This window comes from Chionomys nivalis, chromosome 23 (genome assembly GCF_950005125.1).
Source record: "Chionomys nivalis chromosome 23, mChiNiv1.1, whole genome shotgun sequence".
Lineage (NCBI taxonomy): Eukaryota > Metazoa > Chordata > Mammalia > Rodentia > Cricetidae > Chionomys > Chionomys nivalis.
In genome coordinates this window covers 28,668,464-28,695,956 of record NC_080108.1, presented here as the reverse complement: position 1 = coordinate 28,695,956, position 27,493 = coordinate 28,668,464, and the positions used below count along the sequence as shown (strand labels likewise).

Genomic DNA, 27,493 nt, shown 5'->3' with positions numbered 1-27,493 from the left:
TCAAGTTCAAGGTCCTGGGCACTGTCAGTACCCTTTCCTGTAAAGATACCCGTCCTCTTCCTGATTGTTTTGTTCATTCTTGGCTTTCCTCGTCTTGATAGTTCTACAGTTCATGTCTTTACAACCCAACAATCTCAATTGCGAATGGTGCTCCATCAACAGCTGCCACCAGAGGAGACCAAACGAAGGGAGTCGTCTGTCTCTGGATGAGCAGTCTGAGAAATTTTCTGGGAATTCACTAATGGAGACCCAGGAGCTATAACAGCCTTAGGGACAGAAGAGGAAATTGGATTTTGCCCTGTTCAGCTTTAGACTCTTACACAGCACAAAGCAGTTCGAAGACTGATCTTCCACTCCCCTGGGAGAAAAGTCTCTCAGCAAAGTTGAGGACTATATGCATGTGCATAGATTAGCAATTTGAAACTTCATTTGGCTATACACATCCTTGTCCTAACAATGCACTAGAACCTGTTAGCAACCTAGAACGCCCATCTGCATGGAGCTGTATCCTCATCCCACTGTAAACAATGTTGGTAGAGACCTTTAGACGCTGACAGTTTCTCTTCACTAATTTTCGTTATACTAGGGTACAAGAACGGGGTCCTGATTCAGCCTGAACTAGTTTTTGTGCACATGCACAATAAGGAGTATGCTCTCAGTAAACTTTTACGAAGAATACACTACTTAACCATCGTATGACTATGCATAGTTGGGTATGCATATGATTAAAATCAAACATCATAGAAAAGGACTTGCACAGTGACAAACGGCTTACATAACCTGCTCTGTCAATCAAAACAGAGAACCACTGTCGCTATATGCTTTAGCAATCAAACACCTCCTTCTCTGGAAGCCCATAGAACGAACCCTCCAAATTATCTCGAGCCTTTGAGTGGGCTCACTGATGTGGCCCACTGTATATATTTCGACTGTGTATATTTCTGATCTGTTTTTGGCTTTGCATTTCATTTTGTTGTTACTTTGCAAATCCCTGTACACCTTTATTTCAATTTCTTGAACAAGGGACCTTGAATGTGGAAATATCCAGCTCCGAACCTGACAAGCAAAAGCTACATACACCACGACGGTTACATGAGAAGGCAGAGAGCAGAGGCGCCATTGGTATCAGGGCAGGGAAAACGTCTTAAAAAGTCATGTAAACATTATTCCGGGGAAAAGAAACAGGGGAATGCCAAAGGGGCGTGGGAAGGGGAGCTGAGGCAGAATGGACCAGGGAAAAGTTTAGGGTGCTTAGGAAAAGCGAAGCAGCCCAGAGGAAGAAACCAGAGGTGAACGCAGACCAAGAGAGGCAGGGTGAGCAAGTGGCGCTTTCGATGTAGTCCAGGGGCCGTCTCTAGAAGGCGTCACCCTAAGGGGCGAGCCTGGGAGCGCGTGCGCGGAGACCCAATGGGTCCTAGCACGTCCTCAAAGGGCTAGGTGCGACAGCCGCCAAGGGTGGCCACGAGCACGCGCGCTCCCGCGTCCGCACCACCTCGGCGGGGGTCGGAGCGAGGTGGAGGCGGTGACGTCAGGTGGGGCGCGCGCCGCTGGGCCGCGGGCGGAGCCGGGAGGCGGGCGCTGCGCGCGACCGCGGGCGGAGCGGAGGGGCGCGGGGGGCGGAGCGTGGCGCAGCCAGGAAGGCGGGGGAGGAGAGGCCCGGGAGCCTCGCGGCAGCTGGGGAGGGGGCCGCGGCTTGGCGCGAGCGAGCGAGCGAGCGAGCGAAACAGCTGATCTGGTTCTCCCGACGCCAGGGAAGATGGAAGTCGGCTAGCGGCGACTGCGGCGCTGCGGGCGAAGCGGCAGGCGGCGCGGCAGGTGAGCGGCGCTGGCCGCGGTGCTGCCTGAGGGCGGCGGGCCGGGCGCCCGGGGCAGGTGCGCTGGGGCGAGCGGCGCGGGGTCGCCCTGCTCTCGGCCGCGAGGCGAGTGGGCGCGGGCCGAAGCCGCAGGGCTCGCTGCGCGTCTGCATTGCGGGATCCGCTTGGGATCCCGTGGGCGCCACGGCCACCGGCTCCGGCTTTAGCCCGGTGCGGGCGGGGCGCGGCGCTCCCGCTGGCTCGGGAGCTGCCTCCTGGCCCTTTTCGCGGTTCCGCACTGGAACGTGATGGCAAGCGCGCGGGGACTGGGCCCTCCGTCCGTGGGGGCGCGTCGGGGGTCCAAAGGGCAGGACCGGTCCAGAGCGGCACGCGAGGCCGCTGGTTTGCACCGGGCTGTGGCTGCGTGGGTCACCGTGGCCCCGCGCACCTCTCACTGGTGGTTTCTCTGGATCTGGCTGGACAGCCGCGAAAAGATTGATGCAATTTAGCTCTGAACCCAGAGGCCTTCCCTAGTATCTCCTCACTGGAGGGGAAAAATTGTATCCGCTGTGCTTTAAGTGCTCCTTTAAATTTGGGAGATGTCAGTGATGTCATCATTAACTAAAACTTTCCTTCATTGGACATAACCGCTCAAGTGTACCCTCCTCCCGACCGGTGCAGCTACTGCAGATCTTTGAGAATCTTAGCCATCGAATGAATTTGCCTCTCTGCGCTCAAAACCCCAAAACTCATATAAGTGCAGTTTTTATTCTGTTGGCTTGAAAATTAGAGTGACATTTAAGAGTGACTGAAAGGACATGTGTCCCTACAGGTATGGAAGTCAGCTGATAGCACACAGATAGCAGTACGTGCTTGTACCTTGCCTTATTTCTATACATGAAAGTGACCTGTAAGAGAAACACTTAAAAAAAAATGATCTATTTAATGTGATGTCCAAGCAAAGATAGACAATGGAGCTTAGATCTCTGCAGGCCTTGATTGCTTCAGGTGAATCTGCAAGGCTCCTCCTTCACCAACATCCCCCTTCTAGGGTGTGCCTGAGAGAGTCTGCCCCCACCACACACACCGCAAAGGGTGCTGGTTTTCCTAGAGCTCTTCCAGCAGTTGTGTGTCCTACAAGACCCCACAACCTCTCCAAAGCATTCAGGGAATGTAAAAACTAGAGATCTTCACAGCACACCAAGTTCTGGGGGGGAAATTCCTTTAAGATTGCCAGCAGCAAGCCATCATTTGATTATCTGAGTATGCCATTAGTATCTGCTCTTATGGGAACAGACAAGCTAGTTCCCAAGACAGTCTGAACAAATACTTAAGCCTATTGTATCAAAAGCAGATCTAATAAGAGACAAAAGTATTGATGGTTTTCTATTTAATAATTAATGACACCTCCTAATTGACCAGCATAAGGATGCCTTAAATTATTAGTGTGATCATATTGGGTTTGCAAGGAATTTCATGTCATATGCCACAGGGAGGTTTGAATCTGGCTACAAATGTGAAGCTTTTGAATCTTGAAAATAGTGGTTACTGCGGGCCCTTAGTGTTCAGGGTGATAGTGAACGTAAACCATTGCTTCCTGAAATCTGGATAGGTCCTAAATCTCACTTATGCCTAGATTCTAGGTAGCAGGTGTCCCTTGAGAAGGAAATTCTGAGGTCCCCTACCTTGCTGGAGGAGGATAGTGGGTGATCTCTGACCTCTTGATAACTATAAACCTACTCACATTGGAATGCTGGGTGAACAAGCTCTGTAGTGAAACTGGCCACATGCGGTGCTTTTCTGTGGTTTTTCTGACACAGGTTGCCCTGTGCTTGTGTGTAGCGCCAAGATTCTTCTGTATTTAAAGTGCTTTTGGTGGTGAGTGGTTTTAGCGCTCTGGGATGTGAAAATAGAATCCGTGAAACCATGGTGGCCCTTGTATCTGTTGTTTCCACCTGTAGACCTGTCAAGACATTCACATTTTTTTATTTATTCATTGTTATACTCATGGATATATAACAGCAACCATTTCATCTAGATTTTTAGGGACTAGTCTCATATCCTATAAAATTTTGAAAACACACTTAAAATGTGTTTAGGTTTAATACTATGCCGTTCATTTCTAAGAAGCCCAAATTGTCTTACCTTGTCATTTTGTCTGTCCATCTGGATTTTAAGGTCATTCATCCACGATTTTAGACCCATAGAATAAAGGCTGAGTCAACTCCTACCAGGCCAGCAGGGGGTGTGCTAGATATGACTTGCCTGTGCCTCTACTAGACTTTTGGGGAGGATTACCAAGAGTGTATGTTGGATAGGTGGTTTGCGTGTGTGTGTGTTTGCGTGTGTGTGTGTGCGCGCATACACACACACACACACACACACACCCAAGAAATGGAAACTGGAGAAAATATGCTTTTGAGCGACCAGAGGTGGAGGCCTTCAATGTGAGATTTCTGTAATTGCCTGTCTTTGAAGAGTGGTTGTTGGTCCTTATCATGTATGGAGGCTGGGGATTCATTCATTTCAAGAATGCTATTTCAGAGAGAAAAGTCGTCCTCAGGGCCATGAAGTCCTGTGTGCTGGGGAGAGCACAAATGCCCACTAGAGCCACTCACGGAAACTTTCTACTCGTTGCCCTTGGTGTTCAATTCTTACTGCCCAAACCCTGGTTCTCTGTACTATGGCACTTCCCAGGCGTACGTCCTTACCCTCCTTGACAGAGTTATTAGCCTCAAGGTCTGTCTGATGTAGGAAAGCAAATGTTTATCGATGCTTCATCCCCTAGAAAATGAGAACAGGAAAAGTAGGCATCTACTTTCTACTCTAATGTTCAACCATGTGTTCCCTGGGAGGCTGTGGCTCGTGGGCAGTGAACTCAGACTGTCATTGTCTGCTTGAGGCTTACCTTCGGGAGCTCCTGTGGGCATGCCCCATGGCTTCCATAACTATTGAGGGGTTCAGCTGCGTTACTGAGCACCTAAGACTCCTGATGGATCCCATCTACCGAAGGGCCTTCTCATGCCTTGAAAGGAAAGTTTGGTGGACACCCCACTAGCGACTTCTCCAGGAATACTGACCAAGAATACTAACTACTCCTTTGAAATTGCCTAGAAGAATAGTTTGCTAGTTTTCACGGGGCAAATGATAATGTCATAGTTTTTATCTTTCTGCTGGGCCAGTCTTTTTACTGTAGATGGCCATGGATAAAGTGCCACTAGACATTAAAAGCAAAGTTTGCCAAATCATTTACAAATCTATTCCCACTGACGGTAACCAGGGAAAATTCTACTTAGCTAGAATCCAGAAACCTGCAGGCATTTAAGTGGAAATAAAACATACAGGTCTCTTTTAGAATTTATTTTAAAATATTTGAACCCCACAAAAAAGTATTTTCCTGTTGATAGACTGCTGTGTCCCCAGGAAGTTTGTGTGTAAAACTAAGATGATCTTACCACAGGCACGACAGAGCATTGCAAGGAGAAGCCAGCTTTGTTACGCTTGAGGGCAGGGTTCTTTTTGGTCATTTATAGTAACAGACAGGTGAGGTGGTTTATAAAGGTCTTAAAATATGAGGGTTTGTGCCTTGTCTTATTGCACCTTGTTATGCTGTGTTTGATTGGTATCCCTTGGAGGTCTGCTCTTTTCTGAAGGGAAAAGAACCGGAGTGGACCTGAGGGAGAGGGGAGGCTGGGGAGGAGTGGAAGGAGAGGAGGCTGCCGTCAGAATGTATTGTATGAGAGAAGAATAAAAGTAACTAAATCTAGGGAAGGGCTGGGTGTGACCCTTGACTATGTGGTGGAGGTGTGTTTGGCTGGCTGGCTTGTAGATTGCATCTCTGGACTAAAAGGCAGAAGAGATGGGGAGTCAAGGATGAGGACACAAAGATGGGGAAGTATGCATCCGGCAGCAGCTCTCAGCCAGTCACTCAGTGACTTGACCATGCCCCAGGTTCTTCATGACAAAGGGAAATACTTTGCTTTCCATGTCCCCAAATCCCTACCTGGTAAAACCGGGGACTCCACACAATTCCAGTACCTGCTGCTCTATGTCTTTACGGCAACTATTTCATCTCCTGAAAGGAAAGTGCACATTGGTGCCAGCACAGCTTTCCTGTGCTTCTCTTTCACTGTAAACCAAGTAGACCCAGTTTGTACCTTCAGAGGGTTGAGTTCTTCCTTTCAAGAAAGTATTTTCTTTTTGAGCAGTTTCTGCTTTCCTAGTTTCCCTTTCCAATGCTGTAGACGTGTGATGACTGAATGAATAGAGACAAGTGAGATGCTCTGTTTGTTTTATGAAACACAAAATTGGACCTTTTCAACTATTTTTCTTGTCTTTTCAATTATATTCATTTTATTGGCTTACTGCACTTTCGTGTGGTTCTGGGATAACTACCCATACTATGATGAGGTTGTGTCAAGTTCCTCCTTTACTGGATAGGGTTTAAAAATATACTTGGAAGGAGGCTGTCTGACATAGGCACAGAGACCTGTACCAAGGGCCAACCAGGCAGGCTGAGCCTGTGGAGAAGACCCCAGTTTTATATCCCCCCCCCACACACAAGGTGATTGTTACTCCAGACGGTTTGTTCACCTCAGTGTCTGTATGAGGCATGTTGGATAAAGGCTTTGCAGGGCATGCTGTGGGACTGTTCTTCCCCAGCCTCTGCTATGTCAATTCCTGAAGCTGGTAGGATATCCTTGGATTCAGATGTTCAAAGTCTCCGCCATGGTTGCAGCTCCTTTCTTCTCAATTCTGTCAATGATGATTTGAGGCTTGAAACTAGTTTCTTATTTGTCTGTGCATTTTCTGTCACTATAATAATAAAATATCTGAAGCTTGATAAGAAGTGTTAAAAAAAACAAAGGAGGCTCATGGTTTTAGAGTTGTTTTAGATTAAGTGACCCTTGACTGTAGGACACTGTGACAGAAGGTAACAAGAGCATGGACTAACCTCTCTTTAAAACAACATGACCTCTAGTGAATTTCCAGACTCCCAGAGCTCCTTATTAATCCCTTCTGAAGGGAGTACCCCAAAGATTGTATTGTAGGCGGAGATAGCTCATTCATTTACTGACCCAGTTAATCACACAGACACTATATTAATTGCAACACTGTTTGGCCAATAACTTATGCATATTTTTAGCTAATCTTACATCTTCAGTTAACCCATTTCTATTCATTTGTGTGTTGCCACTAGGCTGTGGCTTACCAGTATCAACATGTTGCTCCTTAGGCAGCTACATGGCATCTCCCTGACTCCGCCTACTCTCTCTATATATATCTCTGTTCAGATTTCTTGTCTGGCTTTACTCTACTAAGTCATTGGTCAAAACAGCTTTTTAAATGACCAATGGTAATAAAACATATTCATAGCATACTGAGGGATTTCATACCTGGCTTTACTAAGCCATTGGCTAAAACATCTTCTTTAATAAATAATAGTAATAAAATATATTCATAGCATACAGAGGGGAATCCCACATCATTGTATCATCTTATCTTGTTCCAGGCCCCACCTCTTTATAATTCTACCACATTACACTTTCACATTAAAGGCCAGGTTTCTAGTGTGATTATTTGAGTAACAAAATCAAAATACATTTAAACCACAGCACTATTACTGATGTGTGAACAACAAAATCACATTATATACAACAAAATTATAATTTTTTCAGACATTAAAAAATTCTATGAGCATCCATAATATTGTAATTTTTGTTTCAAAAATGTATTAATTGGGATATTGTAGTCAGATTTTTTTCTACCAGCCAGTTCCCAAGTAACAACAAGAGACTTATTATCAATTATAAATGCTTGACCTCTAGCTCAGGCTTGTTACTAGCTATCTCTTATATTTTAAATTAATCGGTATTTTTTATCTATGCTCTGCCATGTGCCTCAGCCCCCTTTTTTCAGTATGACAAGTTTATCTTCTGCTCCCCTGCATCTTCTTAAGATTCCTAAGACTTCTCTCTTTTTTTCACACTCTTTTTGTCTGCCAGTTCCTCCTAACCTCTACCTGACCAGCTTTGTCATTATAAACCAATCACAGTGACATATATTCACACAGAATAAAGGAATACTTCACCGTTACCCCTTTTAGCCTAATTAAAAAGGAAGATTTTACTTTAACATGATAAAATCATATACACCAAAACAGTTATCAAGTAAGAATTACAGGTACAATATCTAGTCCATTTGTATTTGGCAAATTTAGAGAAAAATACTCTCTATTTGATCTTCATAAGTATGAAGTTTTAAACCTAATTTACTTTTTTTCATAACCAAGTAAAACTTTAAGTCTAATTATTATGTCTTTAACTCCATCAAAGACCCAAGAAGGGTATATGTCTCAGCTTTAGCCCAGTTTCTCCCCTTTGTTTATTGATTCTATCACAGTTTGTACTTCTAATTCAAAGCATTGCTTGGGTGAATTGCTTTGATTGGTGTTTTTGTTATTGTTGTTTTTGAAAATTAGAAAGAGGGGTAAGTTTAAAAAGTAGAAGGTCTTCTGTGGATGAGCAATTCTAATTAGCTGTCTCTATTAACAGTACTTGAAATTCTTTGAAATCAGAGGGGATGGTGAACTCTGAGGCTCAGACTCTGCCTCCTTCAGCCTTCAGTAGATGCTGCTGGTCACATGGGTAGCGGAGCCGAAGAGCTGCACTGATTAGGATCATTCTTGAACACCCTTTTCTGCTCTTAGAGTTGATTAGTCTTTCACAGGAAAAACTAGGCGAGAGGTAAGAGACTAGCATCCTGAAGGTAGAGTCCTTAAAGCAGATGCCAGGGAGGGAAACTGTGATGGCAGGCAGGATGGCCTCACGTCCTGCAGACAAGGTGGACTTGCCATTTTTCCCTGGGGTGGAGGTATAATCCTACCACTCCACCTTGAGTGTATTTGCTTTCCATATTGGTGTTTCAGGATGTGATCCAACGCTTTGTTGTGGGCTTGACATAGTGGTCTCCATGCCATTTCTGGGGTGACGTAGATCCACTTAGAAGGCTGCAGATGTTTTGTGAGTTCTATCACTTGTTATATGGATTAAAGTTCTGTGGCTTCCTGTTTGATTTTGCTGTGTAAGTATAATTTGGAGGCAGTGAAACTGAAAGGCTGAGGTGGGTGGCAAAGATGGCATCCAGTATCTGTGTGTCTCTCTTCATTGTCCCTTTGACAAACTTCTCGTCTGACGTGTTGAATGTGACATTGGCTCTCGGCTCTAACTGGTTTGAGGACCACTTGACTTTAGCTCATCCAACAGAGCATGTTCTCCATGTCTGGGCTCCTTCCTTCAGCCATCTACCTGTATCAGGTGAGATTCTTCTACCAGGGTAGACTCATCCCATTTTTAGTACGGTAGGCAGTGTGTGCATCAGCAGAGCCAACATAGGAATAGGTGAAAGGCTTCAAGAGTCCTAGAAGAAGTGGATTCCCTGGATCATCCTGACTTGGCAGGTGGGGATTGTTGGGGGAAGGTCAGATTTACATCACCTGCCTGTGGAGTCCTGACTAGAGGGCCCAGCCCACTGCATCCAGGAGCCTGCTTTCTGGAGGAACCCTCTTTTGGAATACTCTCTAGATCTTCACTTGTACATATAAAGTGATGTCTCTATCTACCTTCTGTCCTACCCATGATTTTGTACAAAAGTAATCCCCTAGTTTTCCCAAAGTGCTGACTCATCAAGGTAAGGAAAGCTGGCCGCATTTCTGTTAGAGAAAATATATAAAAAATAAGTGTCTCTTAAAAATATTTATTTGTTGCCACATCAAGAGTTGTGGGACACACAGTGCATCAGATCGAGTATTTACAATTAGCAATGCGTTGTGTGGATAGCATTCATTCCCCCTTCTGGCAGTTAGACCCATCAGAGAAGCCTTATTACATCTCAGAGGCACCTTGTTCAGAACAGGCTCCCAGCTCATGTTTGTTAAATGCATTTAATAGCCCTATGGGAATTGAAATTAGAAATTTAATTATTCTTTCTAGAATTGCTTGGCTCCCATGAGTCCAGAAGCATAATAGTTGAAAATACTGTTCATATAAAATTTGAAACACTTAGAACCTTAATTCCCAGTACAGTAGTAGGCAAAGTTTTGTTTACGGTATACAACAGCAAGAAAAAACAGAGTGTGCTTCATATTTCTATTCCGTGTGTCACAAATATTATATGCAGCCACGGGGAACATTAGCTCTATCTGTTTAATGAGACAACTTACTACACAAGAGTTTGTTTTCTTTTTATAAGACACAGCAGTTTACCCAATAGTAAACATTAATGTTAAGAAGAAGATAATGGAAGGTCACATAAATGAGTCATGTTTAAAGCAGTCCTTTAGCGAACAAAAATGAAATGTAATGGAAGAACAGACGGCAATGTTGTGACTCATTAAAATGACCAATTAGGTTGACTTTAGACAGATTGAGAATCCCTTATGTGAAAATGTTGAGAAGGGAATCGTTGGGAATGATTTTCAGATTTGGAACATTAAGATTATATATAGTAAGATGTCTTAGGGATAGGACCCAAATCCAAGCACTGAATTCCTTTCTAGTTTGTGTACACCTCAACAGACTGGCTGGAGGTAACATTAAGCAATGCTTTCAGCGCACTGTGTCTGGACTTGTAGCCCATCATAGCCCATCACATGAGGCACAGTGCGGAGTTTCCGGCATTGAATGTCATCTCCACGCTGAAATCACTGCGGAGTTTTGGAGCATTCCTGATTTTCAGATTAGAGATATTCAGCCTGTACGAAAGAGTGGTAACTGGACAAGGAGCATGTCTGTATTTAGTGACTGAGCTGAGAGGAGCATGAATGTGAGACCACATAGTAAATTCTAGGCCAGCCTGGGCTATAGATGATAAGACTCTGTCTCAAAAAACCAGACAGGCAAAGTAAGAAAAGAAAGTAGTAAATTCTGATGTTCAGAATCTCCCCAACAGGAAAGAATGTGCTTCCTGTTGCCAGATCTCCCTCCCTGCTACACACCACACACACACACACACACACACACACGACAGAGAGAGAGAGAGAGAGAGAGAGAGAGAGAGAGAGAGAGAGAGTGAGAGAGAGAGAGAGAGAGAGAGAGAGAGAGAGAGAGAGAGAGAGACTATTTTGCTTTTCTGGAGGGCCCAGCAGTATCCTCAATGTAACATGAGATTCATGTGGGTACATTACAAATGCCCAAGTCTGAGTACCACGCTGGAGGTTTTGAGATCAGGCTAGGTACCCAGCAGAACAAATAACAGTAGATGATGCTGAGTTTGGAAAACATTAACCTGACGGAAGTTCATGTAACTTTCAAAGGCAACAGAAGTGTCAAGAGGCTGAGAACAGAAAAGGTCTTCTCCCTAAGCATCTCTTAGGGAGCAAAGACAGGAAGTTGGACTCCTTAAGGCAGAAACTGGAAGACATCTGTGAGACGAACTAGTAAAACTATTACAATTTGACCAGATTATGCTATTCTATGACTTAATAATATAGAGTTAGCATACAAGCATTTGCATTGAGGAGTTCTAATGTAAAACCTGGCAGCCACAGTTAATAGCAATGTGATGTATGCACTGTGCTCATTACAGTAACCTAAGGGCACATGGTGCACTACCATGGTCTCTGCAGAGGAGCCCCTTTTTTCAGAATGGAGAGCTCAGGATTCTTCCTGCCTCAGGCCTGCTGTTCTGGGTGCACCTAGGGGCAGTCTAGGACCAAACTGAGATACTTTCTTAACCCCAAAGTATGAATTTTCATGTTCTTTCTTCTTAAGTTGGCTGTTTCCTACCCATTTGAATTCACAGAGCTACTGAACCCACAGCAGGAACAATGTCACAATCCCTAATACCCCTACTCATAGGTCCTCTCCCCAACCCCTATCAGGTTCCTACCAGCATTCTGGGAAGCATCAAAGAAAGATGCCCTAAAGCACTGAGGAGCAAGTGTCTGGCTGCCTCATTAGCAGTGGTGGCATAGGTGTGAGAGGGCACAGCCTAACATTGGGATTGCCTTTGGGGTAGTGGAGAGGCTATCCATGAAGGCCTCAATGGGCAGAACATAGGTGGAATGCTGGGTCTCATAGGGTATACAAATGGGGCTCAGACCCTCTGGATATACTGTTAGGAGATGGGCCCATCCAATCTCAGCTTTCATTTCCTTAGTTTCTCTCCTGGCTGCATTTTTTTTTATATGTTGTATAAAACTGAACTTCCCTAAAATCTGTTTATCATTGTTCTCGTTCTTTCTAGATACTTTTCAGAAGCAATAATCAAAACCTGGAGGAAAGGTAAAAGGATTGTGTAGATTCATTAGACAACACGTGTAAAATAGCATGCAGATGCCAGCTGACACCTCACCTTGGCTGGGACGGCTCAGAGGGAAATGGCCTGAGAGACTGTGGTAGGCTCATTGCTGACTGTAGGCCAAGGTGAGCCGTGCATAGCCCCAGGGGGCAGTTCTGTGGAGCCAGGAGGGTGTGAGGCCAACACTCATTCAGATGTGTCTTCTCCACCTTTCTTTATCAGTTACTACTTCCCTAAGTGAAACTTAAGGAGCCCTGTTTATTACCTGCTTGTCCTGATTGTTTCCTGGTGCCTGCCAAATGCACCCCCATGTTCAGGACCTTGAGTGGGTCAGGGCCTATCTGAGGCCACACCCTGCCGCCCTGACTATATTTGTTCCTTGTGTTGCTCCCATTGGGTCCTGGGTTTCTCTCAAGCTAGGCTCCTTGTCGTCCAGACTTTCTCTGCAGAGTGTCCTGCAGCGGGGTGTGTACACTCAGATTTCAAAAGAGAAGCTTATGAACTGTGGGGCATCTCACACATGGGTCACCTTCCATTTGTGCTGCTGCTAGGTGTCAGTTCATCTTCCAGCCTCTGTGTCTCTGACAGATGGCACCTGCTGTCCAGGTGACAACAGATCTAAGGTAGCACTTGTCAGGTATGGCCGATTATTCTTCCAGCTCCTCTTTGGTCAGAGCCAAACCACATTGAGCAATTATTTCCCTTCTGTTGTGAATGAGACAACTTGGTTCGAGAAATGGTAGTAAAACCTCCACATCAGTGGACCGGTTCCATGCTGTAAAAAGGAGAGGGCCAGGCATTTTACAGGATTGTTGTGAGGAGTGAATGGGTGATGAGCAGCTCCTTGCTGGTGACTCTTAGAGAGGTGACCTGGGAGGGATCAGTGGTCACTAGGCATGAGTACCATCAAGGCTGATGCTCCAGGATGAGTCCAACAAGCCCCTTCTCCACGACAATCAAGAGTTTATAGACTTAGAAAGGACAGTCCAGATGCAGAATCTGCCTGTGTGCTTTGTACTTCAGGGAGCACACTAAAGCATTGTGCACACATTGGTCAGTGTGCATCATGGATTTAACTTGTACATAGACTAAATGGGTGCAGTTAAACATGGCGTGCGGGGGCTGAGTGTAGCCATATAAGGAAGGTGGTTTGGGTGAGCTCCACTTTGCTCTTAGTATTTTGAGTATAATCATCTGTTATAGGGGAACTTTTTAGTGTCTCCTGTAAGAAAGACTTACATCCACAAAGATAAAACTAGGACACAGATTTCCAGACCCCACGCCTTTTCCGGAGGTCCTTCTGTGTACAGTCAAGGGCAAGAGCATGGTCATTGATTGAGGGCTGTGAAGCAAAGCCATACTGATTATTATTTCTTTTTCTTTTGTTTATTTATCCTCCCTCAACCCCAGGAGAAACTTTTGCGCAGATTAGAACAATACATTCAAAGAAAGTAGGTAGATAGTAAAATCTATCATTTTATGAGCTCAGGTCCCCATTTCTCTACCAAGATGCACCATGTCACTGCTCCTTACACATTTTTCTAGAACCATCTTATAGATGCCCATATCTATGTCTAGTTTTTCATCTTGGGACATACAGTACATATTGGAGATTATTTTATTTTTGGTCTAGAAATGTGTTATTTTAAATTAAAAAGTTTGCTGTTATAGTTTGGTTTTATTTAGTTATCCTGGAGTTAAGGAGGTCAGAATCGACTATTGATCTCCCTGGGCTAAAACTGCCCTGGGCAGGGCAATGTGCCTCCAGGCTGCTCTTTTACCATTTATGGGTTTTCAAGGCCCCTGGCTCATGGGTTCTTCTAGAATTGCTTCATGATCTCCCACGTCATGGCCACTTCTCTGATCCTGCCATGCCTGCCTTCTGTGATGACTTAAGGCCCACTGTATATTCCAGGATCCTTTTCCCATCTTAAGGACTAGACCTAATCACAGCCCATGCCTCCCTTGCCAACTAAAGTGATATATTAGGACTGTTATTATGCCCACCACAGGAATTAGCTTTGTTTTTGATGTTTCCAGCTTCCCAAGGCGGCCATCACTTTGGTTCAGAGTTCTCTGCCTTCCACCACGTCGGGTACACGGAGGGTTACAGTCTCATGTAGCCATCTTTTCAGTTCCTACTCTTCTACTTTCCTCCCTCTACCTCTATGAAAGACTCTGTTGACACACAGGTCAAACAGATAACCTAGGAAAATCTTCCCATTTTATATGTTTGAAATTAATTACATAATTAATGTAAATATAATCACACCATTCCTTCTTTCTTGCCTCCCTCCAACTCTGTCCATATCCCCTTGCTCCATATCAAATACATGGCCTCTTTTTCTTTAGCTGTTTTACACACACACACATACACACACACACACCACATACACACACATAAATAAGTATATAAATATGACGCACTGAATCCACTTAGAGTTACTTGTGTCTATATGATTTCAGGACTGACTGCTTGGTATTGAATAACCCAAATTAGGAGGCGCATCCCTCTGTGGGAAGGGGACTGTTTTTCCCACTCTCTTGACTCCCTTCTCCCTCCCTTCTCCCAGATTCCCCCTCACTTCCCACTTCTCCAGATCCACTGCCCTTTTGTTTCTCCTTCAGAAAAGAGCAAGCCTCCAAAAGAGATGACAGCTAAACATAACAAAACAACATATAATAAGACAAGGCAAAAACACTCATATCAAGGCTGAATAAGTAAATGCAGTAGGAGGAAGAGACCCAAGGGCAGGCAAAAGAGTCAGAGACACACCTACTCTCACTGTTAGGAGTCCCACAAAATCACCAAGCTAACATCCATAACATATACACAGAGGTCCTGGTACAGCCCATGCAGGCCCGTGCTTGCCACTTCAGTCCTGTGAGCCCATATGAACCCCGCTTAGTTGATTCAGTGGACCATGTTCTCCTAGTATCCTCCATTCCCTTTGGCTATTAGAATTTTTCCCTTGAAAAGATTCCAAACCTAATTCCTTGGAGTGTTCCCCCATTTGATTTCCCTCATCCTATTCTCTTCCCCTGCTGGAGATCCTGTGGATTTAGGAAATGTTTGGTATGATCGGGTCTTTGTTGAGGAATGAGGGTGGGATGAAGGTAGATCAGGGTGCAGGTTGTGGCCTGAAGAACACTTGCTCTGAATGGATTTCTTTCTGCTGAAGGCAGGCCATGTACCTGGCTCCAGTGTTTATGCAGAACAGTGTTTACTGTAGGTCTTCAGGTGTCTGTTTTACATTTGTTGTCTTCCTTTTGTCCTGGAAAGGTCAATGGTCTCAGCCTTTCCCTAGGTGCCCAGTGTCCGCTCTCATTCAAGCAGAGTGGCCTTGCTCCCAAATCCCCCTGACCTGTAATGACCAATTATATCAGGGCCTGACCATGCTTTCCAGCATGACTTGTATGTTGCCTTCCTGGAGTCTAGGGGTGATCCATCAAGACTGTGTTTTGCCAGCCTGGAGTCCAGGGGTGTTCTGAGTTGCTGTGTCTCTTCTTGGTTTGATCAGTTCTAATGCTTACTTGGTGGTTTGTGGTTTGTGGTCATGTCTGCTTGATTCATTGGAGGTGGAATATGTTTCTTTTTCTGATTTTCTTCCACCCTCTCTCCCTCCCTCTCTCTCTCTCTCCCTCCCTCCCTCCCTCCCTCCCTCCCTCCCTCCCATCCTTTCTTTCTTTTTCTTTCCTTTCTCATTGTGTTTGGAGCTTTTTTTTTTTTTTTTTTTTTTTTTTGGTTTTTCGAGACAGGGTTTCTCTGTGGTTTTGGAGCCTGTCCTGGAACTAGCTCTGTAGACCAGGCAGGTCTCGAACTCACAGAGATCCGCCTGCCTCTGCCTCCCAAGTGCTGGGATTAAAGGCGTGCGCCACCATCGCCCGGCTGTGTTTGGAGCTTTTAAAGAAAAATGTAGAGGAGTAAACTGTCCATTAGATGCTGGGAGCTGCTGTCTGCTGGGTGACCATGTGCGTGTTTGGGACTTTGATGGCCAATTTTGCAGGCGCCTTGGGCTTTGAGAAAGAGAAATGGGTCATCATTTGCATGGGGGCTGGGCATTGTTCAGGAACGCCGGGGTAGAGTTGTGTCTTACTCCTGAATACTTCTTCACAAAAACCCTTCTGTCACATTAGACAAGCTATTGTACTAGAGTTTTGGTATTCCCAAGAGCCAGCCTGGCCCTTCCTTGCACAGCAGTTTGAGGAAAGGGAGACAGGCAAGTCCCACACTGGGCATCTCTCTCTACTCCTCCTTCTACACCACCAAGAACCCTGCCTAGTTCACGTGGCCTTGTAGTGTCCACATGTGGCCAGAGTTCACATGAACTTTTGGAGCAAATTTATAAAACCTTGAATGAACATTTATGCTATAATAATTTCATTAACTCATTAATTTATAACCATTAGTGTTTTTTCCATAATATCTAAGTAACAAAATGGGCTTCCATTAGTTGCCCAAGCGCTTTACCTGCATTATCTATTTAAGTTGCGTGGCTTCCTGTGAGGGAAGGTATAGTGTTCATCCTGATCTCAAAGATAACTCAACAAAAGTGGATGATTGTTGGTTTCCTCTTTTACTCCATGCAAAGTGTCTTTGCAAACATCCACTTAATCCTTAATATCAAGGAGCTAATTTGCTGGGTTGAGTTGAAGCTGATGAGCTTTGTGTGTTCTCTGAACAATTGTACCTGTACATCTGTGGATCCAAACTATATTCTGTCTGTTTATACTTTTCTTGAAGGATAATTTGTGTTTGTTTTTAATACTCAAATTAAAATAGTTGCATGATTAATAAACCCCTCAAGTTTGCAGAATTTCATTAGAAGATTATAGCATCTTAGTAGTGGGATGTCCACAGTTCCAAGGAATGAGGGATGGTAGAGATTTTGCCCCAGGCCAAGCTGCTCTGGGCTGTCCTTTGTACAGCTGTTTCAGCCTGTAGCATCTAGGGTACCTGCCAGCCAAGTAGTGTAGATGGGAGAGAGCAGCTTCCCTCACTGTCTTTGGTTGCTGGGGTGCATCTTCCATACCTTAAAAAAGATAATAAGCTGAATCTCAGCATGCTTTTCTTCTTTCTCTAAGTACCTCCTGATCTCTGGAGCACACTGGGACTCTCACTCATGAAATGAAGAACTGGTAGACCATGACTTCATCGAAGCTGGGAGCCTGAGTCCTGGCATCTCTGTCAACAGAGGTCTGTAAAATCTAGGGACCAGTTCAAATGATTAGCTCCATCATGGTGCTGGTAGAAATATGGAGAAGCAGCAGATTATAGGCAGGCATTTGGAAAAGACTGTATCCCACAGCTGTACAAACAGGAGATTTGAGGATGTAGAAAATGGGACTGTCGTGATGTCAGGAAACCTGGGGAGATAAGACAATGAGTCATACCTCTGGGCTCCCTGGGACTCCCTCCAGTCGAGGACACATACCTATTATCAGTTCTGAGACATGGCGGGCATAGTTTTTCACAAGCTGCCAGTCCCTGCATGTCTTCTCTTCCCCTTCATGCAAGCATTTATTGGCCCTTTTAGCTTCTGTTTTGGGTGTTTCTACTCTCATCACTTTCCCTCTAATCCGCTATGTTTTTTCCCCCACAGAAATCTACTCATTTCTATCTTCTACTTTACTAACCTGCCCTCTGCAGACTGACTAGTATGTCTGACTATGCTTTTGTTTCTGTCAGGTCCCCAAAGACCTTGTGAACCACTTTGTACATTGATTCCTTGAGTTGGAGGTTTTGGATACCAAGAATGACTTTGGGTTTCTGGATGGACAAATTTAAAGCTATTTAGAGTGGTTGTGTATGTGCCAGGACAGAAGTGGGGGGCAGTTCTCTTCTTTACCAAGAGACTGAACTGAAGTCATCAGACTTCCATCACCTTTGTCTGCTGATTTATTGAGACAGTCCTCTGGCTGGGCCTTTTATTGTGCATCTGTACAGTGAGAATTGTGGAAGTACTCTACGCATGAGAGGTACAATGAACATGGACACACCACAGGGCTTGTTAGTGCTATATAGTTACAAATGGCTTGGGAAGTGGATCGATGGGTAGATGTGCCAAGGCTTGAGAGAGCCCAATGGGCAAATGGTCAGTTCTCAGACCTACCCATGGTTGGTAAACGTTTGGGCCCATCACAGAGCTCTGCTGACTAGACAGAGGCAAAAGAAGTCTTGTGTTTTCTGAAAGTTCATTTTTTCTTGTTATTACATCAAAAGATTAAAAATGCAAATTCCAAGTTGGATATGGTGACACGTGTCTTTAATCCCAGCACTCTGGAGGCTTAGGCAGGCAGATCTCTTGTTGCTCAAGGCCAGCCTGATCTACATAGAGTTCTAGGACAGCCAGGGCTCAACTGAGAGACCCTGTTTCAACCAAACAGACAAACAAAATACAAATCTCTGTATGTAAACTGAGTCAGGAAGGGGGGATAATTCAGAAGCCTGTTATGTGATTGATATCCACTTGAGCTTATATAACTTTTGCAAGCCCGACTATAGCCAGAATTTAAACTACAGAACATTTTATAAGTTCTGAGTTATCTATTCCCCAAGCAGACTGACCTGCACATACCCTTTGTCTCAGTCATACAGTACATGACTGCTGTGTCTCTTTCAGCTTCAACCTTTCCCTAGGTGCCCAGTGTGGCTTTCATTCAAAGACCAACCCCTGTCTTCCCTCAGTACCCTCCTTCTGTAGTCCCCTGCTCCTGAACCTTTCCCTACAGGCATGAGACTGCATCTAAATCATGACCCCTATCACAGAATGAATAGCCTCCATGGACTCTGCGTTTGAGGTCTTAGGTCCTAAAGGGCAGGTTGCAATCTTCATCTTGGTCAGGGTGCTTGTTTATATTTCTCTATGAAGCTGCTCCCACATTGCAGTTCTTTACACCTTTAGTGTCCCATGTAACTTTGCACTGCTCCTCTAGGTCCCTCCTATATTCAGTTTTGGAATTCCAAAGTTATTTTAATACTTAGTTAGAGTGGAGTGTGTGTTATTAAGCCACCTGGACTTCAGAGATAGCCACAAATGGTAGGAACATTGTCTGTCTGTTGTCCTTAGAAGATACCTGTCACCTTGCTGCATGTCTGCATGGTACTGCATGCCTCCCACACATGCCATTGTTCATTTTGGACACATTCCCGGCATCTTAGGTGTGTGCAGTGGCCTACACAGCCACTGTTCTTCTGAGAGTTGGCGATGAGGTGAGGTCGTCTCCAGAGCCCTTACACTGTTAGTGTTTTGAACGGTCACACACGTGTGGAAAGTTGCCCTGTAGTACGGCCACACCCTTTGCCTGCTCTGACTTGCAGTGCCAGCTTCCTTATAGACTCAGCTATCCACATGTTCAGGCAGTCACAGGATCTGCTGGGCATTCTGCCTCTGGATAGCCTGAGGGAGGGCAGAATCTGGTCTTTCTCTAGTTTGTCCAGCTGGGACTAAGTGACAATTCTCAGTGTTTTGTGACATCTATCTCTATAGATAATCTGTTGCTTAAATCTCCTTGCTTCTGGTATTGCCAAACATTTTCTTGTTAAAGACAGCACTTGTTCTTCTAAAGTAGCCATTGGCAGAGAAATAATCATGCGTGCAGAGAATGTTTTGTCCTTTTGGTTTGTCTTTTTCTGTCTTGATAGGTTTGTGCACACATGCGCACGTGTGCTGCTAGATGTCGTTCCAGGACCGTATCTCTACTTTATTGTGGTAGACATCTCATTGAACCTAGAATTCGCTAATTCAGCTAGACTGACTGGCCAGCAAGCTCCAGGGGTCCTTCCATCTCTCCCTCCCCAGATCTAGAATTACAGACACGTCACTGAATTCAGCTTTTCCATGGGTACTCGGGATCTGAGCTCAGATTTCACACTTCTGGTGCAAAGCACTTTACCTGCTGATTCATTTTTTTTTTAAGCCCCTCAGTTGGTATTTTTTTCTTGAGCATGCTGTTAAATATCCAGCTCAAATAAAGGTTTTGGTGGCTACACAGTCCTACACTGAGTGAGTGGGTTGTGGTTGCTGAAGGAGCTATTGATTGAGGCTTGCCAAGGGAGGGCATGGTGGCTTTGATGTGGATATACTCCAGGAAGAAATTCTGAATCGCCCCTGAAGCCTGGCAGGTTCTCACAATCTGCAGCCCCTGCCCATTGCTGTCTTGGGGGTTCTGTGGCTCCCTCACCACTTTTCTTTGATTTCTGCAATGTTCTTATTCCAGCTTTCTGGGCTCGGTCCTTGGTAGCACACCCCATATGTTGACAGTCCTTTTTCCATGAACCTTTACCAAAAACAGAAAAGAAAAGAAAAGCAGAAGAGGAGACCCGACTGGCTGGTGGATGAGCTGAACCATCCTGAAAACATCATTCCTTGGATCTGGAAATAGGACCAGAACTAGAGAACGAGATGATGGGAAATAGAGCTTGGAAGGATGTGGATTACGGATGTCCAGGGTTGCTTGTGAGGCAGGAGAGCCTGCCCACTGTGGGGGAGGAAGATCAGCAGGTGTGAGTAAGAGGAACTCCTCCCTCGGTACCCACGCTCTGGGGCAGGCCCTAAGCCTGGTGCTCTTGTGCTGGTATCAGCCTCTTCAGCCCATGTTGGGAGCACAGCTCCAGCAGATCTGTGAGGTCGGAGCCTGTGCTTCTCTGCACAGAGCCGGGTAAGGAAATGAGGCAGGTGCAGAGGTTCTGGCAGGGTCTTAGAGAAGTAGATATATGGCACAGACTCTCCAGGCTGGTCCCTCCTTAGTATGTCACTGACTGAGTGGCCCAAGTCTAACAACCAGTCTTGAAATTGCTAAATGCTGTGTGGTTGCCCTGTCCAGAGCTATCTGCCCACCTACTGAGGACATGTTGCACAATCCAGGCCAGTGTGCAGCCAACCTCACAGAGGACAGGAGCAAGGGAGTGGGTACTGAAAGTGCCAGTCATGTACCCCTGTTTCTTTTCCATATATCTGAGGGCCCTGGAATCGAGGACGTGTATAACCTCTCTCAGTTTGAAGCACTGAGCAAGGTGTGTGCAGAGTCACCAGGGAAGCAGATACATGCCTTCCCTTGGACTGGGAGTGATGGTGTCTCTTCTGGCACTGCAAGTCTTACGGATTGCTTTGATGAGAGCATGGCACCTGGTGTGCCAGGACAGATGTGTGCTCCTAGGACAGATGTGTGCTTCTAGGCTTTTGCCAGCCCTTGATCTGCTATGTTTGTGTTATGGGTAGCACTACTGAAAAAACAAAACAAACAAACAAAAAGAACCACACATGCACAAACAAAATGACCAGCAGGCCCCAAACAATGACTGTGACATATCCAGCATTTGTTCATTGTCACCCAGCTCAGTAGGGGTAGGTAATGGGGGCCCTGCTAAGCAGTGTTCATCATGATGTATCTACAGATGTTTGCAGAAAACAAGATCATTGCCTCGCTTCTGGCCCAGGCAAGAAGCAGTAGTTATGTTACATGGAACCTGCAGATTTTACTTTGGAGAGGGTACATATTTAAGGGAAGGCTGGAAAATAATATTGGTGAGGAAGAAGAAATCAAGATCAGAATGTTACATTTAAATATGGAAATATGTATACATTTTTATAAAACGACATGGATGTAGAGAACAGAGTGATAGAACTAGAACACATATACGTGCTCGTGAGACACATACACACAGATCGCATATCTCTAGCAGTGTTGCGAATGGATTTGAGGGCCTCTTGCCTCCTAGACTTTGAGCCCTATGGAGAGTGATGTGGTAGGACAGCCTTCCAGTCCTCATTCCAGCTTTGCGGACAGAGCAAAGGACAATCGAATGGTCCTCTCTTCCTAGCGTCTCTACCGTTAACAGAACTTGAGATCTACATAGCATCACAGTGGCATGGGACTCACATGCAGGGAAGGCGAGCAGCAATTGAGGGTGCTCGTGTGCACCATTGGCTCAGGGCATCAACTAAGATGTGCAGTGCACTGAAGTTTGAGGTTTTCAGAGCTATTCGCAAGTGCAAGCTCATGGCTAGGAACCTGGGTCCAGCAATGAATCTGGGATTTTCATCTGCTCAGCTCCTGTTTAAATCGTAAGAGATGTGCTTTAAATAGGAAAGCAGCAATGTCACTTAAAGGCACTCTCCTGGCCCTAAGTAGGTCAGGGTTTTGTTGTAGTTTTAAGGAGATCACAGGTGAGTCACAGTAAATTCAGAGAGTCACGAATCTCATCAGAATTCAGGATGTGTTTTGGTTTTACCACATAACACACTTTAAATCCTGACCAGTTCAGTTTCCCTCTGCCCCCACCCCACATCCTGGCCCCCACAGAGAGTACACAATATACTCCGTTGAAACTGGCTCCCTAAGGGACTTGCCCCCAGTCCTGACTGTGATAACCTATCCTCTTGCTAGCTTAACTGGTAGAAAAAAACCAAGGCTTGAGACAAAGCCTGGGTTACCCCATCAATAGGCTCTTTCTTAACCTTGGCCATTTCATGCAGAAAGTTTTTTTTTTTTTTTTTTTTTTTTTTTTTGTGGCCTGCCTATGCTCCAATGAATGTTCATCCATTGAATGTGCCTATCATCCTCACCTAGTTCAAGACACAGAACTTGCATCAACTGTGGGGTACACCACCATCTTTTCCAGTGCCACCACCAGCTAGCCACTGTCCCTTTCTGACTACAGTGACTTGCCTTACTTACTTGTTTACTCCTTTGCACAAGGGGCTCTGTGATATGTAAGTTTTTCCATCCAGCACCTGTCACCCAGGGCTGTGTGGGGGCTCATTCACGTCCTTGTGTATAGATGTAGATAACTAGTCTTCAGTGGTATATGAGAATTCAGTGTGCACCGGGTTTTGGGGTAGCTTCCACTCTGAACTCTCATGAAGCCTTTGGTCATTCTAGGTCATGTTTTGAGTGAACATCTGGGCACATTGTTGGATGCAGGAGCAGGAGTCATAGTTATACTTATCTTCAAGCAGGACATTATCTAGCTCATCAGGAATTCTCTTTCCAATAGGTAAAAGGAAGGATAAGGTTTTTCAAGTAGCACAAATCAGATTGAGACGGCTATGGTGTGCATTGGAGTTGACATTGTATCAAGCAGGAATCCAAAGGCACTTTAGTAAGCAGTTATTCCTGGAGATCTGAGGGAAGAGGATTGAGTATATGGAGGTTCACTTTTATCAGGACATTTTGTTCCAATGCCTCTTTGTATAGCTCTCATCTTTACTGGGCTCAGTGTCTTCCAGCAGAGTAAGCTAACTCAAGCAGATATAAGGAGCCGTAGTGTGGACAGGTAGAATGGAACTACTGAAGTGCCACTATGCACTTGTCATTTGTGATCCAGAAGCCTTGCTGTGCACTAAGAAATCTCAGGGAAGCTTCTAGAAGCTAAGTTCACTAGTTCAGGGCTGCATTTCTGAGGCAACCTCAAGTTTGTCCAGGCTGTACCTCCATTAGGATCACTTCTCGTATTCGAAGGCAGCTAGAGCAGAAGCAACAGTGCCCTACTGTATAGGTGGTGAAGTGGAGATCCAAGGGACCTTAACCTGGGGCTTTACATGAGTAAGAAGAGGACTGGGCTCAGCCTAGGTCTGTTGACCGCAAACCTGGTGTAGTTGTGCCAGCCCACAACCTCTTTCTCCTTGTACATAGCACATGACTGAAGGTAGAGATTTTTACGGCATATGTCCTAGGTCTGCCTAAGCAACAGGTCAGCTGGTATTTCTCTGGGTCTGCTTTGCTATACCCATACTGCACAGGTGACAGCATTTTTTTGCAACAAAGCATGACTGTCAGGCAGCCTTACCAATGTCAAGCCAAACTTAGACCAGAGGATAGAGATGGGGAACAAACGGCTTGGTTTTGAGAACTGGTTCTTACGGGACTTAGGGGGATTGATGTGGAGAGATAGGAGGGGTGGGGCATCTGCCAAGGTAATGTGATCCCTGAGATGACTGTGTTGCTACTGGAGGTACCAATGACCAAGTTCAGCTCTGCTAAGAGCTTCAGTAGAGCAGCTGCTACCAAACATATTTTAATTTTGGAGAACAATTTGATATTATATAATCATAATGTTCATGTAGTGGACTTTTTAAACAGTAGCTGTGATATTTTAGTTAAAATTCCAGTTTTTGCTTATGCATATTAATTATTATTTGAAGACTATCTTCTTTGAGTTGACTTTTCACCTTTGTCTGGTATTGTGCATAGAACTGCTTTCTTAATTTCTTCATCAAATAGTTCATTGTTAGCATCCCGAAATGCTACTTTTTTTGTATGTTGATAACCTGAAACTTCACTGAATTTGTTGGTCTGCTCTAAGTTCTTTTTTCTCTTTCTTCAAAGTTTTTATGTATAAGATTATACTATTATATAGAGATAATTTCACTTTTCTTATTGGATTATACTATTAAATGATAATTTCATCATTTCTTATTGGATTTTTTTTATTTCTGTTGTTCACTGCTCTGGCTAGGAAGAAAGTAATATATTTGAGAGAAACTTAACAAAAGAGGTGAAAACTCTTTACACTATAAACTAAAATCTTGATGACATTGATTGAAAAAAGTTATAAACAGATATAATGATATCCCTTCTTCATGGTTTGGAAGAATAATTATATAATTATAAAAGACTTTCAAAGATATCTTACTGCTTAAAGCAGTCTACAGATTCAGTGATATTCCTATCATATTCCAAAGTCAATTTTCACAAAATTAAAAAAAAAACCCTAAAATACATATGGAACAACAGATGATCCTGAATACTTTAATCAAAAAAAAAAAAAAAGATGCTAATCAGTCAGAAAGTAGAGTGTCAGGTTGGAGGAGTTAGTCTTGGTGACCTTGTGCCTAATGGTGTATATGTAATTGTTAAAAAAAAAATCTGTGTTTGATAATTGAATAATGATCAATAAGCCAGTGAAGTGATGGCTGTTAGCTTGTTTCTACAGTGTATACAAAACGACTAAATATCACATTCTGTCCCATAAATAAAGACTTGCCAATTTAAGAATATCAGAAGATTGTTTCCAGATACGTTCCTTCCTTTTAAAGATGTACCTTCTTAATCTGTGCACTTGTCCCTTTGTCAGCAGCACAGTCTTGGTCACTGACGTGACATGAGAAGCCTTAATAACATGCATCATGATTTCTCTTTGTTTTTTTTTTTTTAATCGACACTATTTTAGATGATTTCCTGTCTTTTGATTTTTTTCATAATCATTTTAGACTCAGCTTGTCTATGTGTACAGAAACATCTTTTGGGGGAGTTTGGTAGAAATTTGAAGGGGATTAACATCATTAGGTTTTTGAGCCTTTTTGTTTTTAATTGTTTTTACAGCTACATCCACCACCACTAGCATAGTAAGCTTCTCCACTGACCTACATCCTTCTTTCTCTTGTCATTCTGTTGTGATTTACAAGTCTAACTCATGTCTTACTCAACTTGAACCCAAGCTTCTCATTTTACTTTGACTGAACCACAGTCTATCTTGCACTTTGTGACTTGACTGAGTTTCGTTAGTTTGGAAAGATTTTTCTGTAAGATGATGTAGTATTTTCTACATGGCTTATGTGGTCTGTAAGTAGAGAAAACTTCCCTTCTTTCACAGTCTGTGTGCTTTTTATTTCTGTTTCATGCCTTGTTCTCTGGCTGAACTTGCACTGCTTAGCTGACTAGTGCCTCTGAGCATGGCCGTCCTTTGCAGAGTGTTGGTCCCAATGGCAGAGCGCTCTCTTTGGGGGTATAAACTAATGGTGTTAGAGAGTTCTTTTCATTCATGCTTTAATCATTTTGAGAAAAGTCCTTCTATTTAGTTTTCTGGGAGTTTTCTTATGAGTACGTGTTGGATCTTGCCAAGCGGTTTTTCTAAAGTAGTTGATATGATCTAGTAGATTTTATGTGTAGCCTGGTAATACAGTAGACAATATTGCTCAGGTTTCTTAACATCAGATTAGCCGTGTGTCCTGGCACATACATGTTTTATATATTATTTGCTTCTTAGGAATGTTCCTACATCTTTTCTGATTTGACTGGTTGATATCATGGTAATACTTGCTTCAGAAAATAATTTGCTAAACCCTTTTTCTTTTTTCTTTCTTTCTTTTCTTTTTTTTTTCCTTTTCTCTGTAGCTTTGGAGCCTGTCCTGGAACTAGCTCTTGTAGACCAGGCTGGCCTTGAACTCATAGAGATCCGAGATCCGCCTGCCTCTGCCTCCAGAGTGCTGGGATTAAAGGTGTGTACCCCCACCACCCGGCACCAAACTCTTTTTCTTAGAAAGGGCTTTTGTGAAAGGAATCATAAGTAAAAATCTACACTGAATTTTTAAAATTTTCTCGTGAAAAGTACAAATACAGTGAAAAGAAAATATTTCAAAAGTAATGGAAAAATGACTAAGTTTAACAAATGCTAAGGATGTGTAACCCTCTCTTATTTATAATCTCACTTCTGAGGTTGCTCTTACCTGCAGACAACTGCAATAAAAACAAAAAAGTTGAGTGGAAAATCCAGAAGTTAACAGTTCATGTCCATCATCTATTTCACTGTACTGCTGTTGTTAATCCCCTGTCATGCCTAATGCATAAGTTAAATTTTATTGTATCACAGGTATATATGAATAAAAACTCACAAGTTATTTAGGATTCTTTATTATCCATTTAAGACACCTGCTTGACCTTGGGAAGTTATTCTCTGCTTACCAGTCAGGCCAGTCTACTATCCTGTATATCCTAAAATGTTCTGGTCCAGAGAATTATGATACAACATGTCTGCATATTACAATTATAATGCATAATGCTGCATTAGAACATTTTTACTTTTAGAATTCCATGTATGCGTATAAGACATCTTGATCAAACCCATCCCCTTTCCCTCCCCAACGCGAAGCCCTCTCTTGTCCCCATCCCTACTCTTCCTTCCCAACTTCACGTGCTCTTTTGCTTTTAAACCTACTGAGTTACTTAGTGATCTCTAGATGTGCATAGGTGTAAGATACTTTGAAATGTTCAAATCTGATTAGAAGGAACCTTTAAAATCAGGCCATTTAGAGATGTTAGTACTAGGTATCACTGTTGGAGCTCACTAGAGGTCCGTGTCTTGATCAGATAATTACAAGACAGTTCTGTGTTTCAGACAAGAAGCAGCTTTCTTCTTCAGGGGTATGATCTCAGAGTAAGCTTTAAATATGAAGCCGGTCACCAGCACTCACATGTGCGTGTAAAAAGTATCTAAATGTAGGTCCCTAAAGTAAGGTGGTCGGAAGAACGAGGGTTGGGACTGTGCTGGTACTCACACACAATGCAAGTACTGTGCTACTGGTTTCTAGTTGTTGTTGTTGCTGTTGTCAGTCCTGGCTGCCTGCAGCATGTTCACAGGTGAGGGATCGCTGCTTCTGCTGCTTTGCCTTTCACTATGG

General features: G+C 44.0%; 1 protein-coding gene across 3 annotated transcripts in view; it reads left to right on the top strand.

Annotated features, from left to right (window-relative positions):
* Positions 1 to 1,654: 1,654 nt before the first annotated feature.
* Positions 1,655 to 27,493, top strand: part of Otud7a (OTU deubiquitinase 7A) — a 247,668-nt gene continuing 221,829 nt past the window's right edge. For all 3 annotated transcript variants that reach the window (XM_057756512.1, XM_057756509.1, XM_057756511.1), the window contains exon 1: positions 1,655 to 1,815. The gene's annotated coding sequence lies outside the window, so the exon portion shown is untranslated. The remainder of the gene's footprint in view (positions 1,816 to 27,493) is intronic.